At 43.1% G+C, this 11,988-nt stretch overlaps 1 long non-coding RNA gene across 1 annotated transcript in view; it reads right to left on the reverse strand.

The window, feature by feature from the left end:
* Positions 1-2,880, reverse strand: part of LOC138784378 (uncharacterized) — a 30,667-nt gene extending 27,787 nt beyond the window's left edge. The window contains exon 1 of the long non-coding RNA XR_011361831.1: positions 2,824-2,880. This is a non-coding gene — a long non-coding RNA (uncharacterized lncRNA). The remainder of the gene's footprint in view (positions 1-2,823) is intronic.
* Positions 2,881-11,988: the final 9,108 nt, after the last annotated feature.

The raw sequence follows: 11,988 nt of genomic DNA on the forward strand, positions 1-11,988 counted from the left end.
GATGTCACTTCCTGGATAACATGGTGATGTCACGACCTGACTCCCAGGTGTAGGCTGTAGGTGTAGGCTGTGGCTGCTGGAGAGGATGATGGCAGGAGGACACTGAGGGGCACAGGGCACTGGAGGGACACTGAGCATCCCTCTGCCATCATCCTCTCCAGCAGCCACAGCCTGCCCAGCTCTGGGAGTCAGGTCGTGACATCACCATTTTATCCAGGAAATGACATCACCATGTTATCCAGGAAGTGACATCACCATGTTATCCAGGAAGTGACATCACCATGTTCTCCAGGAAGTGAAGCCTTGGTGCAGTAGGAAGTGCAGGGGAAAAAGCACTTTATAAGCATTCCCCATAATAAATGTATGTTGATGATTTGTATAACTTTTGGAGGGCAATACAATACTTTCATAAAATTTTTCGCCGGACTTCTCTAATTATAGGAAATTTAGTGAATGTCTTTATTTTTAAATACCCAATTACATCCCTTTTTAGGTGTCTAAATACCTATGGCTTTATATACAATATACTGACCTTACTACTCTACTTTACTGCATAATAAACTAGCAAAAAATCTACAGGCAGAGATGAGTTTGCGGCAAGGCACTGGAGGGCCTCGGCCTAAGGCGGCACTTTGCAGGGGCGGCACCAGGTAACAGTAAATTTATACAGGTTTTTTACATAGCTAGTTGATAAGTTTTCTTTGCAGTATGAGGCTATGTTCACACACCAACAAAATGATGGCCGTTAGGTAACAGCAAATAACGGCCTTTATTTTATAACGGTCATCATTATAAAATATTGGCTGTTATTTGTAAAAGCTTTCAATGAAAATGGCCGTCATTTTGACGGTGTGTGAACATACGCTAAGGGTTATAATTCCTGACTCATTACCGAAACGAAAGTCACATGATAAGAGAAAGGAATATCCAGAGAAGAAAACTTGCCATATGTGCAATGTATATCGCACCTCTAGAACACTCTGTTTTCCTAGATGCTTCTGTCCCCACAAGACCCACATATCACTCTTCAGGTCCCTCAGTCTCAGGGCCCTATTCCACCGGACGATTATCGTTCAGATTATCGTTAAATCGTTCGAATCTAAACGATAATCGTTCGGTTGAAATGCAGTTAACGATTAATGACCAAACGAGAAATTATTGATCGCTTTATAAGACCTGGACCTATTTTTATTGTTGCTCGTTCGCAAAACTTTCGCATTGAATAAGACATCGTTCGGTCGTTCGCAATAGATACGAACGCAATAGCGAATAAATAGCGAAGAAGAAACGATCGCTATTACGATCATAAGTAACGATTATCGTTCCATGGAAATGAGTAAACGTTTTCAGGTCTTTCGCAATAGAGGTCGTTTGAGATCGTTAATCGTTAACGATTATGCAAACGATAATCGTCCGGTGGAATAGGGCCCTAAACCAGACACCAGACCCTTCCAGACTCATGTCAACCTCCTCCAGAACCCTCTGGTTCCTCCAGGTCATCACCTCCGGATCCCTGTAACCCTTCTCTGGGCCCCTCTGTCCCCTCAACACACCCTTTACCCCTCCATACTCCTGTCACCCTCCTCCAGATCCATGTGTCACCCCTCTGTCTGTCCTCCAGACTCCTCTGTCCCGATCCAGATTCCTCTGTCCCCTCTAAACTCCTCTAGGAGCACATGCTAAGTGATCTAGAAAGGATGTTATTTTTACCACATAACCACCCTTGACCTCCATGGATATTACCAGACTGTCATTATGACAGGAAGGCTGGCAGAATTCTCCCCCGCGGAATTCCGACAGGTTTGCTCCGTGTGAATGGAGCCTAATAAAGTGAGGGGAGGAGACACCATAGTGATGTCACTACACCTTCTCTTTCTTTTCAAAACTTTTAGTGAAGCCACCAGCCAGACAGGGAATCGGTTGCTAAAAAATTAGTATGGGAGTATTTTTTACTACTTCTACTATGGGCACTAATTTATTTGTGATCTGTATATACACAGGTATACTGTACTTACAAAGAACTTCTCCGACCCTTTAAGACGACCTTATTAGAATGGGGGATTGGGGAGAAGCAATGAATAATATTTTGCTATTTGATTATTCTTTCCCAATTTCTCCAAAAACAACAGTTGTTTTTGATTTGACTGGAAGCCTCCTATTCCTACCGCAACGCACCAAAAAAGAAATCATGAAGCCATAAATGAGAAAAATGACAATACAGCTGCTACTGTGTATTGGTCTGTAAAAGTCATTTAATTTCACACTGTTTTCAGTACTTCCAATCCAATTAGATAGATGCTGCTCAAAGCATTTCTAGGTATAATTCTCCGTCCTCTCCAGCAGTAAATTAAAAATAAATCTGTTATGTTTCACTGACCATAACACTTTCATAGGACCAGTTCACAACAATGGTCAATAAAACTTTGGCAGCTTCTCCCGAAATAAATCCTCCGGTATACGGAGGCATTGTTTTATTTTTATCTACTCCACTTAATCTAGAAGAAATCTAATTCAATGTTCATCACCACGAAAATAAGTTTTTTTTTTTAGGTAAAATATTTCATATCGCTCTTAATGGGAAAAAAATAAAAAAATTAAATTCCAAAAAGCGTGGGGTTTCAATTGTGTTCGCGGTTGATGGGGAGCTGTTCCACTGATTGCTTAGATAAAATGGGAGAATAATTATCCAGAACGAGGACGGTTTTACTGCAAATCACAAATATTAAGATAATATAAAAACTCCAGCTGTGCGGATATAAAACTTCAATTATAACAGTATCCAATCTCCCAAAAGCTGATAGAATTGTTTTTATGGTAGAATACCTTTATTCTTCTTAAGCATGTTGATGATCCAAACTGGGCAACGACTTTCTGGAAACTAAAAAAAAAAAAGTATATTATTTCCAGATTTTTGGTAATGGAGATGATGAAATAGAAACTAATTTCCAAACAATAGAACGCATTACATCAACTGTGGAATTAAAATGTGATTGTATTATTGCGGAGCTTATGGCTTTCTATTTTGCACATTCTTTTGTTTTACAGTATATAGTGGGAAAATGGTAAAAATCTCTTTTTTTGTAATTAGGGAAAGCATCTGCCCAAGCATAGTTAGATTTACCTGGCCCTTACCAATCCATCATTATGGGTCTAACAGCCATACTAAAGTTGAATGGTCCTCCCATGGAGGACTTGGTTGTAATGCCTGCCAAAGGCGTAAAAGCTTTGTGGTTACACTTGCCCTACTGGCATATGTTGGCCTAACTTGCTCCTTGTTCTCAGAGAGACAAGCCACTGCCAGAGCAGTCAGGCTTGACTTGCCCCTCCCCTCCCCATAGAAAATACAGGAATACATGCTCAGCCATGCCAAACATCCCTGTGCATAGGGATCAAAAGGGGGATGGGTAATTGAAGATGTATGGCCAGCTTAAGACTCTGACCTCAAGGCACTAACCCAGATGCAGTTAGAACGCTTGTTAAGTGAGCTACTTTCTTCAATTGATGCCACTAAGGGTCCATTTACACAGAAAGATTATCTGCGGAATCTGTTGGCGCTATACAAATAAATGTATTGTTATTATTTATTATTATTATCTGACAGATTATCTGCCAAAAATTTGAAGCCAAAGCCAGGAATGGATTTGAAAACAGGAAACATTTCAGGCTTTCCTTTTTGACCTGATCTCTGTTTATAGTCTGTTTCTGGCTTTGGCTTCAAATCTTTGTTAGATAATCTGTCAGATAATCTTTCTGTGTAAATGGACCCTATTCACGCTACTCTACTGACATGCTGTGTCAATACAGTAGTGAGTATTTACAGTAGAGTATTTAAACAGAACCCCGAGCGCCACAAGGTGCCTGGTCGAACATTGAGCTTGATTGGGCATCTGATGCTTGATTGAGCACTATGAATCAGCAATTTAGCACGAATCAGGGAGAACAAAACAATGGGGGAGATTTATCAAACATGGTGTAAAGTGAACCTGGCTCAGTTGCCCCTAGCAACCAATCAGATTCCACCTCTCATTTTCCAAAGAGTCTGTGAGGAATGAAAGGTGGAATCTGATTGGTTGCTAGGGGCAACTGAGCCAGTTTCACTTTACACCATGTTTGATAAATCTCCCCCAATGTTGCTATATATCTTGCAGTCATTGTCACCATGTAGTTCTATCCATACCTCAGCATTGTCTGAATAGGAGTCAAAAATAAAGAATGAGTAAAAATTTTATGAAGAATTTGACCTTTTTTTTTAAATAGAAGTGTGGGATGTAAATTTGTAATCGTTTATAAAAATAATGAAAAACTCACAATCTCTGCCCCTTAGTAATACTTTGTTTTATTCTATCGGTAATATTGTTTGCTGGAAAGCGTTTAGGTTTGGTTTTCTTTGTAAGAGAAACATGGCCAGGATTAGCAGCAGTAAGATAAACCTGACACCATCAATTCTGGTAATGGGATGAGATTTATTGTAAGAGATTGCATGTGGCAAGGCTGTCTAATCGAGATCAATAAAGCACTCCAAATCTTGTTAAGTACATTAGGATTCTGTTCATCTGCGGGGATCCAGCAGAGTCTCTTCTACTCCCAAAAAAGTTTTGACGATAACCCTTTGTATCTCGCTAATGATGAAGTAAATCCATGTTATGGTAGCTTAAAGGAGACTTTAACGTTTCTTATATTAGTTCTTTAATAGAGATGAGCTAACCTGGAGCATGCTGGAGTCCATCCGAACCCGAACTTTCGGCATTTGATTAGCGGTGGCTGCTGAAGTTGGATAAAGCCCTAAGGCTATGTGGAAAACATGGATATAGTCATTGGCTGTATCCATGTTTTCCAGACAACCTTAGAGCTTTATCCAAGTTCAGCAGCCACCGCTAATCAAATACCGAACGTTCGGGTTCGGATGGACTCGAACCCGAACCCGGTTTGCTCATCTCTATTCTTTAATTAAATGCATGGAAACTTTTGGAAGTGTAGTTGTCTTTTCTTGCTTCAAGGATGTATATGGATTAATATGAAGATGTGCTCAACTACAGGTAAAAAAGTAAGAGTATACTATTGCAGTTAGAGATGAGCGAAGCAGCCGGAAATTCGTTTTGCGAGCTTTGCAAAATTTCAGTCAAACTTGTTAAGATTCACACATCGAATCTTAATGAATTTCATTAAAACAGCTAAAACTATAGTAGAACTATTACAGAAGGACAAATTTGTTAAAGCATGTTGTCAAAAATTGGAAAATCACAATTTAAAAAAAAAATGTCAATCAGTCAGTCACTCATTTAATTTCCTCCATTCCTCTCCTCTCTGTCCCTATATCGCTCTGTTAGGGTACTATTAGACGGGCCAATGGGGGCCGATAATAAATGTAAACAAGCGCCAATCTGCTAGATCGGCGCTCATTTACAGGGCCTATTACACGGCCCAATAATCGTTTAACAAGGGCTGCAGGGACATCGTTACCGATGTCCTTGCAGCCCTTGTACAAACTGCACACATTACCTATCCATGCTGCAGGGCTCCTCTTCCTCTCTGCTTCCCCCCCAGGGTCCCGCGCTCCAGCTTCAGAGTGGCCTGTCTCAGCTGACAGGTCACTCAGCTAATCACTGGCCACAGAGGTCCCGGCCAGTGATTGGCTGAGCGGCCTGTCAGCTGACAGGCCACTCTGATGCTGGAGCGCGCGGGACCCGAGGAGAAGCACAGAGGAAGAGGAGCCCTGCAGCCTGGATAGGTAATGTATATTGTCAGTCGCCAGCCGCGCACCGCTATTACACGTAGCGGTGCGTGGTCGGCGCCCGATGATTATATGTCAGAACCTATATCAACGATCAGCCGAAGACAACGATCCTCAGCGGATCGTTGTCTTTATTACACAGAACGATAAGCTGCCGAATCGGGCCGATTTGGCCGATTATCGTTCCGTGTAATAGTATCCTTAGTCTCTCTCTGCTCTGCTGTAACTATCTGCTGCCATCCTGCTCTCTCCTCCACACACAGCCGACTGGCCACCTCCGTTACTGAACCGCCTTATATAGAGGGGGAGGTGCTGACATCACAGAGGACCTGCAGCCCCCGTTCAAGCTTCTAAACCTTTAGCCAATCACTGGCCAAGATGGGACAGTGCCGTGGCCAGTGATTGGCCCGAATCGGCCTGATTAGGAAGATTATCACTACGAATACTAGGACCCTAAAGGTCCTGTTACACAAAACAATTATTGACTGTATTCAGCCGTTACAGCCGATAATCGTCTTGTGTAATAGAAGACAACAATCAGCCGACATGAACAATGTTGGCTGATCGTTGCTGTTGTTTGTCTTTCAACATGTTGAAAGACAAACGACCTAGGGGGGGCGTGGCCTGCAGCCGAGGAGAGCGGACGCGTCGGGCAGGAGCTCCGTCCATACAGCCTTTTTTAAGCACTTTCACTGGCTATTTTTTCCACATCCTTCACTCTGAGACCTTTCGGAACCTCTCTGGACTCTTCTGAGATGAGGCATACATCCAGGAAATCATCTGCGGCCGCACGGAGGAAGGCAAGAATCTATCCCCCTACGGCCCCACCGATTCAAGATGGCGCCGGCTTACATCTGGGCTATCTTCTTCGTGCTTTTAGGGAGGATGCTGGGGCGGCGTGGGAGGCTTCTTCAGCATCAGAACCATTGGATACACACCAGACGGTGAGCCCAGAAATACCGCTGTCTTCTAAGGCGGCTAAAAGGAGACGGAGGAAGCTCAGAGTAGCGGCGGTTAAAGCAGATACGGAGCGCATGGCGGGAGAGGGGGATCAGCTCTCATGTTCCCTATTAAGCTCGGATTTCTGCCTCCCCGCGCTGTTCGCTACTGCCATGCCTGCTACCACTGTTACTTCTCCGGACTGTATCTGCGCTACTGAACCGGTGGATTTACAACAAGATATTTTGACTCCTCCGGCCAGCTTGGTGACTAGCGATCTCTCCCCTACTGCACCGGTATTTATCAGCGGTGCTCATTGCCGACAGGGGAAGGGTGTTGCGGCTCCTATACTTCCTTCTATCAATGACTATGACACTCCTGTGGTGCCCCCATACCATCGGGGATCCCTTTTGCCTGATCATAATGCTGTGGATGCCTCATCTCCCTCCTTGCTGGCTGATGTACACAGTGACCCTGACAATCGGCTACATTATCTCCTTATGCATACTGCTCAACTGTCTGTAGTTGCTGTCAAAGACATGGTTGTAGCCTTACGAGACTGTGCAGAATCGATCACATCTTTACCTCCCTGTCCTCCTCGGTGAGAGAGATGGAGGATAGGGCTTTATTAGCGGAATCTAAACTTGGAGAGGTTGTAGGTGCACATAACTCTTTGATGGACACATGTCGGCGACTAGAGGCTGAAACCAAACTCCTACATCACAAGCTTCTGATGGCGGAGGACAGACATAGGAGCAAAAATGTCAAACTCCGTAATGTACCAGAATCCATTGGCCCTTCTGAGCTGCCAGCGTTTGTTAGCTCCTTTATGGCCAAAAGGTTGCCCGATTGTCCTTCTCGGGATATTGTTCTCGATTGGGTGAAGCGACGTCCAAAGCCTAGTCACCTGACCTCTGATACTCCAAGAGACGTGATCGCAAGAGTTCATTACTCCTATGTCAAATCGCGGTTCATGGCAGCGATGAGGAATACAGCACATCTTCCTGAGGATTATCAGAAAATAGAAGTATTTTCCGACCTGTCACCAGAGACTTTACAAAGCCGTCGAGCCTTCTCCAATGTTACAAAGTCCCTCAGGGAGAGACGAATTACATACAAATGGGTTAACTCTATCCATCTACTGGTTTCGTATCGGAACGCAAATCACCATATCACTAGCCCGGATGATGGACAGCGCCTGTTGGACACATGGAACTCTGTCTAAACTTATTTTCAAACAAGGCTTACAAACTCTCTCCTTCTTACGGCTTGGGCTGGACTATTTGCCCTTCCCACCATTTTCTTCTCGACGTCTTGGCTAACTATTCGTTGCCTACGCCGAGATGTTTTTCTTTTTCTTTTTGTTCATATGTGGGCTGAATGCAGCATTGTATTTGGTATTTGGTGTTTAGGGATTTTATTTATGGCAAGACAACACTCTATTATGTATAATCCCTGTCACAACATCACATAGCATTTTATCCAGCTCTTTATTCCTAATATCCCCACTGCAGAATTTCTAACTTACACTGGTTATGCGTTTAGGTTTATTTTTATCCGCAATAGTTGAAATTCCCTTTCAAGTCATTCCCCACTGCGGAATATTCAGCATACTACTATCATGTGTTTATGTTTTTTGTTTGTTTGTGTGTTTGTTTGTATCACTTTTGCATCACTTGGTTTAGCCGTTTAATCTGCATCTCTCACGCTCTCTGTATAGCTTAGTATTTGCATTTCTTATGCTTATTGTACTGCCTTGTATTTGATGAATAAGGGCAAGAGAGCCCGAAACGCGTCGGCCTTTTAAACATTATACAATAAAGGTTTAAAAGTAATCAAGCGAGCTGGAGAGTACTTTCGTGCTTATACCTTGTATTTGATGTGGTGCCATTCTTTCTGCATCTCTGTTGTGTTTAAAAAATACTCTTGAAAATATCTTTCTTCAATAAAAACTTATTGAACCAGAAAGACAAACGACCTAGATAGCAGCAATCCACTGTCATCACTCTGTGGAATAGAAGCAGCAACAGAAGACCGCTGCTATCTGCTATGGGCTGCCTGGACGATCAAGCAATCAACGCCCCCCCCCCCCCCCCCCGCATGGCGCTGCGGCTCTTACCGGCTTCCTGCCGATATGTGCAATAGCGCCGGCAGAGAGTGGGAAATGAGGAGCAAGTGAGTGGTGACAGCGCTTGTTTGCTTTTCTTCATTGTCCCATGTAAAAGGGGATTAAGAGTCAGGAGAGGATAGAAGGGTCTGTGGAGATGTCATCTGATACAATTGACGTGATGACAACTGAAATCAACCAGTAGTGGGGAGCAAAGAAATTCTGATGGGGAACAAAGGAGCAGAACTGCAACAGGCTTCAGGGACATCCCCAACTCTGGGCCACCGCCACACCTGGTCTCCCTGCTCCCCTTTGCCTGTGGATGCCGGAGTACAAGTACCCGGGCCCAGCACCGCCTCCTCTTCGCCCTCCTGGGGCGCCGTGTCCCTAATTAGTTAATATGCTCTACACCTCCCTATAAATTCCTGCCCTGACCCTAGTGTTGGAGCCTCTGCATGCTTCCTAGCATGTGGTCCCAGCTCTAACTCCTGCACATGTTCCCTGCTTGTGGTTCCTGCCATCAGTGTTCCCCGACAGTAATTGCAGCTCATGGTACCAACCCTGCTTCCAGCCATAAGTCCTGCCGTGGTCCTGCCTGCCTACATGTCTCCAGCTGCACCTCGTCCGCCACCGCTAACAAGCCAAGCCAGCGGTAATGACCTGGGGTCGCCTGCCGAGGCAAGTCCGACCCGCCTTCCGGTGGGCACTGGTGAAGCCCAGCGACTCCCTAGTGTGACTTGCGTCATCGCTAGCAGTGGTTCAGCAGATCCAGAACTCCTGCCGTTACACCAAAAAAGCTGCAAGCAAAAATTTCAAACACCTTGCAAAATCTAAAGGATATGAAGAGTAAATTCTCACTAGCGAGGAATAAGTGTCCTGCTCATTATTTACTAGACGCTTTAGGACGCTGGCCAAACCAAACAGGCGGGAAGGAATATGTTGTAGTGTTACCAACTCATTTGTGTCCGTTGCCTCCTTAGAAAAAGAGAAATGATTGGTAATTCATGTTGACAGGATGCTGAGCGCACATTGTACTGCTCGGAAATGTCACTAATTTAATGATTCTTTATTTCTCACTGGCTGGAAACCCCCGAGGGATGTGAAACCTTTTGACATATTTCATTGTTACAAGTGCCTATGTGTAATAGATTATATATCGCCTACTTAATCTTACAGAGATGGGAGTTTTATGTATTGTTAGAAGTGCGCGTTATGCATTGTCGATATGGAATCATTATTTGCAGGTTTGTAACATAGAAATATAGCAAAAGCAAAGAAATTATTGAGTGCTAAGCATTTATGTTGTGGACAGTGTGTATACACATGTGTGTATGCAGAGGGGGGGTCAGAATATACATAATGTGGGAAAGCTCCATTTTTGGTATGAAATTTGGGTATAAGGTTCAATCTATTAGAACATCCCAGAATGATCTATATATGTAGGGTCCAAAGATTTAAGGGGTAGTTCACAAAAAGGAAAAAAAAATTCAAATCAACTGGTCCCAGCAAGTGTCAAAAATTTGTAATTTACCTCTATTAAAAAAATCTCAAGTCTTATTAGCTGTTGTATGTTCTGTAGGAAGTGGTATTCTTTCCAGGCTGGATAGATGAGGATTTGCTACAGCTCTGGACAGTTCCTGACATAGACAGAGGTGGCAGCAGAGAGCACTGTGTCAGACTGGAGAGAATTCACCACTTCCTGCAGGACATACAACAGCTGATAAGTACAGTAAGATTTGAGATTTTTTAAATAGAAATAAATTACAAATCTCTGGCACTTGCTGCCATCAGTTAATTTGAAAGAATTTTTTGATGAACAACCTCTTTAAAACTTTGTACATAACACACAGGTATAAACCGACAGAGGGAGGTGGATTGGCATTGCATTTTTTCTCCTACTTGAGTAGGTAGCTTTATCCTTATGCAGTGAGCTCCCTCTAGGGGTGGCTTCATGTAGCTATAATTATATCATTTATATACATACAGTAGCTATATTATGAAATGAATCAGCACATAATTGTATAGAGGATATAAACTTTTATGTAGTCAGTGCAACTGGTGGAAAATGTATCAATGTGTTTACACTATCTTTTTTTTGGCTACAGCTGAGTTTTTGCGCATCATTTATCAAGGCACAGATTTATATAGTAATGGATAGTATCAGTAGCTAGATTTCTATAGTTTATGCTATGTTTGCTATTTTTTTGTGTTTGTGCCAGGAGGGGTTGTGGTTTCAGATTAGTTAACTTTTTCAGACAATCATGTGTGATTTCTAATTTTTGTGAAAAAAAAATTGTGCAGCAGTACTCCACTGCTTCCCTAACATAGCCTTCTTAGGGCCCTATTAAACAGAGTGATAATCGGCTGAATCCGGATGATTTGGCCAATTATCGCTCCATGTAAAAGAGACAACGATCAGCCAATGACATCGGCTGATCTTTGTTTAAGGTGTGAACCTAAAATTGTTGTGCAACGACCGCGCATGGCTACATGTAATAGTAACGTGCAGCCGACAGCTGACGATTCCCTAAACACTTGATACCTTACCTCTCTCCGCTCCCGATCTTCTCTCCTGTGCTTCCTGCAGCTTTCCGATCCGGCAGAAGCAGCGTCTGAGCAGCCTGTCAGCTGACAGGTCCAGGCCTGTGATTGGTTGAGCAGTCTGTCAGCCTGTCAGGCCACTGTCAGCCAACAGGCTACTCAGATTCTGCTGCGACCGGAACCGAGTAGCTACAGAGCAGGAAAGAGAAGACCGGGAGCAGGGAAAGATAAGGTGTCACATGTTTGGGCAAGGGCTGCATGGACATCACTAACAAAGTACCAACGACTAGATGTTAGGGCTCTTTAGAGAAGAAAATCAATATTCTTATTTGTTGAATTAAAAGAAGACTACTAAAAAGTCATGAATCAAATTGCTAAAGAAAAAAAAAAAAGGGATATTGTCAGAGTAATTGATTTGCAAAGTTGTAAGTTAATGCTGCTTAAATAATTTATCACACTTTACATTGATAAATGAGGGAGACATCTTAGGGCAACTTACTATATGAAATAAACAGTTATGTGGCTATAGGTATAAAAATGATCATCCTGTACAGTATAAACACTCTAAGAATTAAAGGGACTTTTGAAAATCATAACATCAGGCGATATGCAGATGTAGCCACTATACCCGTCAGGGTATCGGTACAGCAACATGTTAATAGTAATCTAA

The sequence above is a fragment of the Dendropsophus ebraccatus genome, chromosome 2 (genome assembly GCF_027789765.1).
Source record: "Dendropsophus ebraccatus isolate aDenEbr1 chromosome 2, aDenEbr1.pat, whole genome shotgun sequence".
In the NCBI taxonomy this organism is placed as follows: domain Eukaryota; kingdom Metazoa; phylum Chordata; class Amphibia; order Anura; family Hylidae; genus Dendropsophus; species Dendropsophus ebraccatus.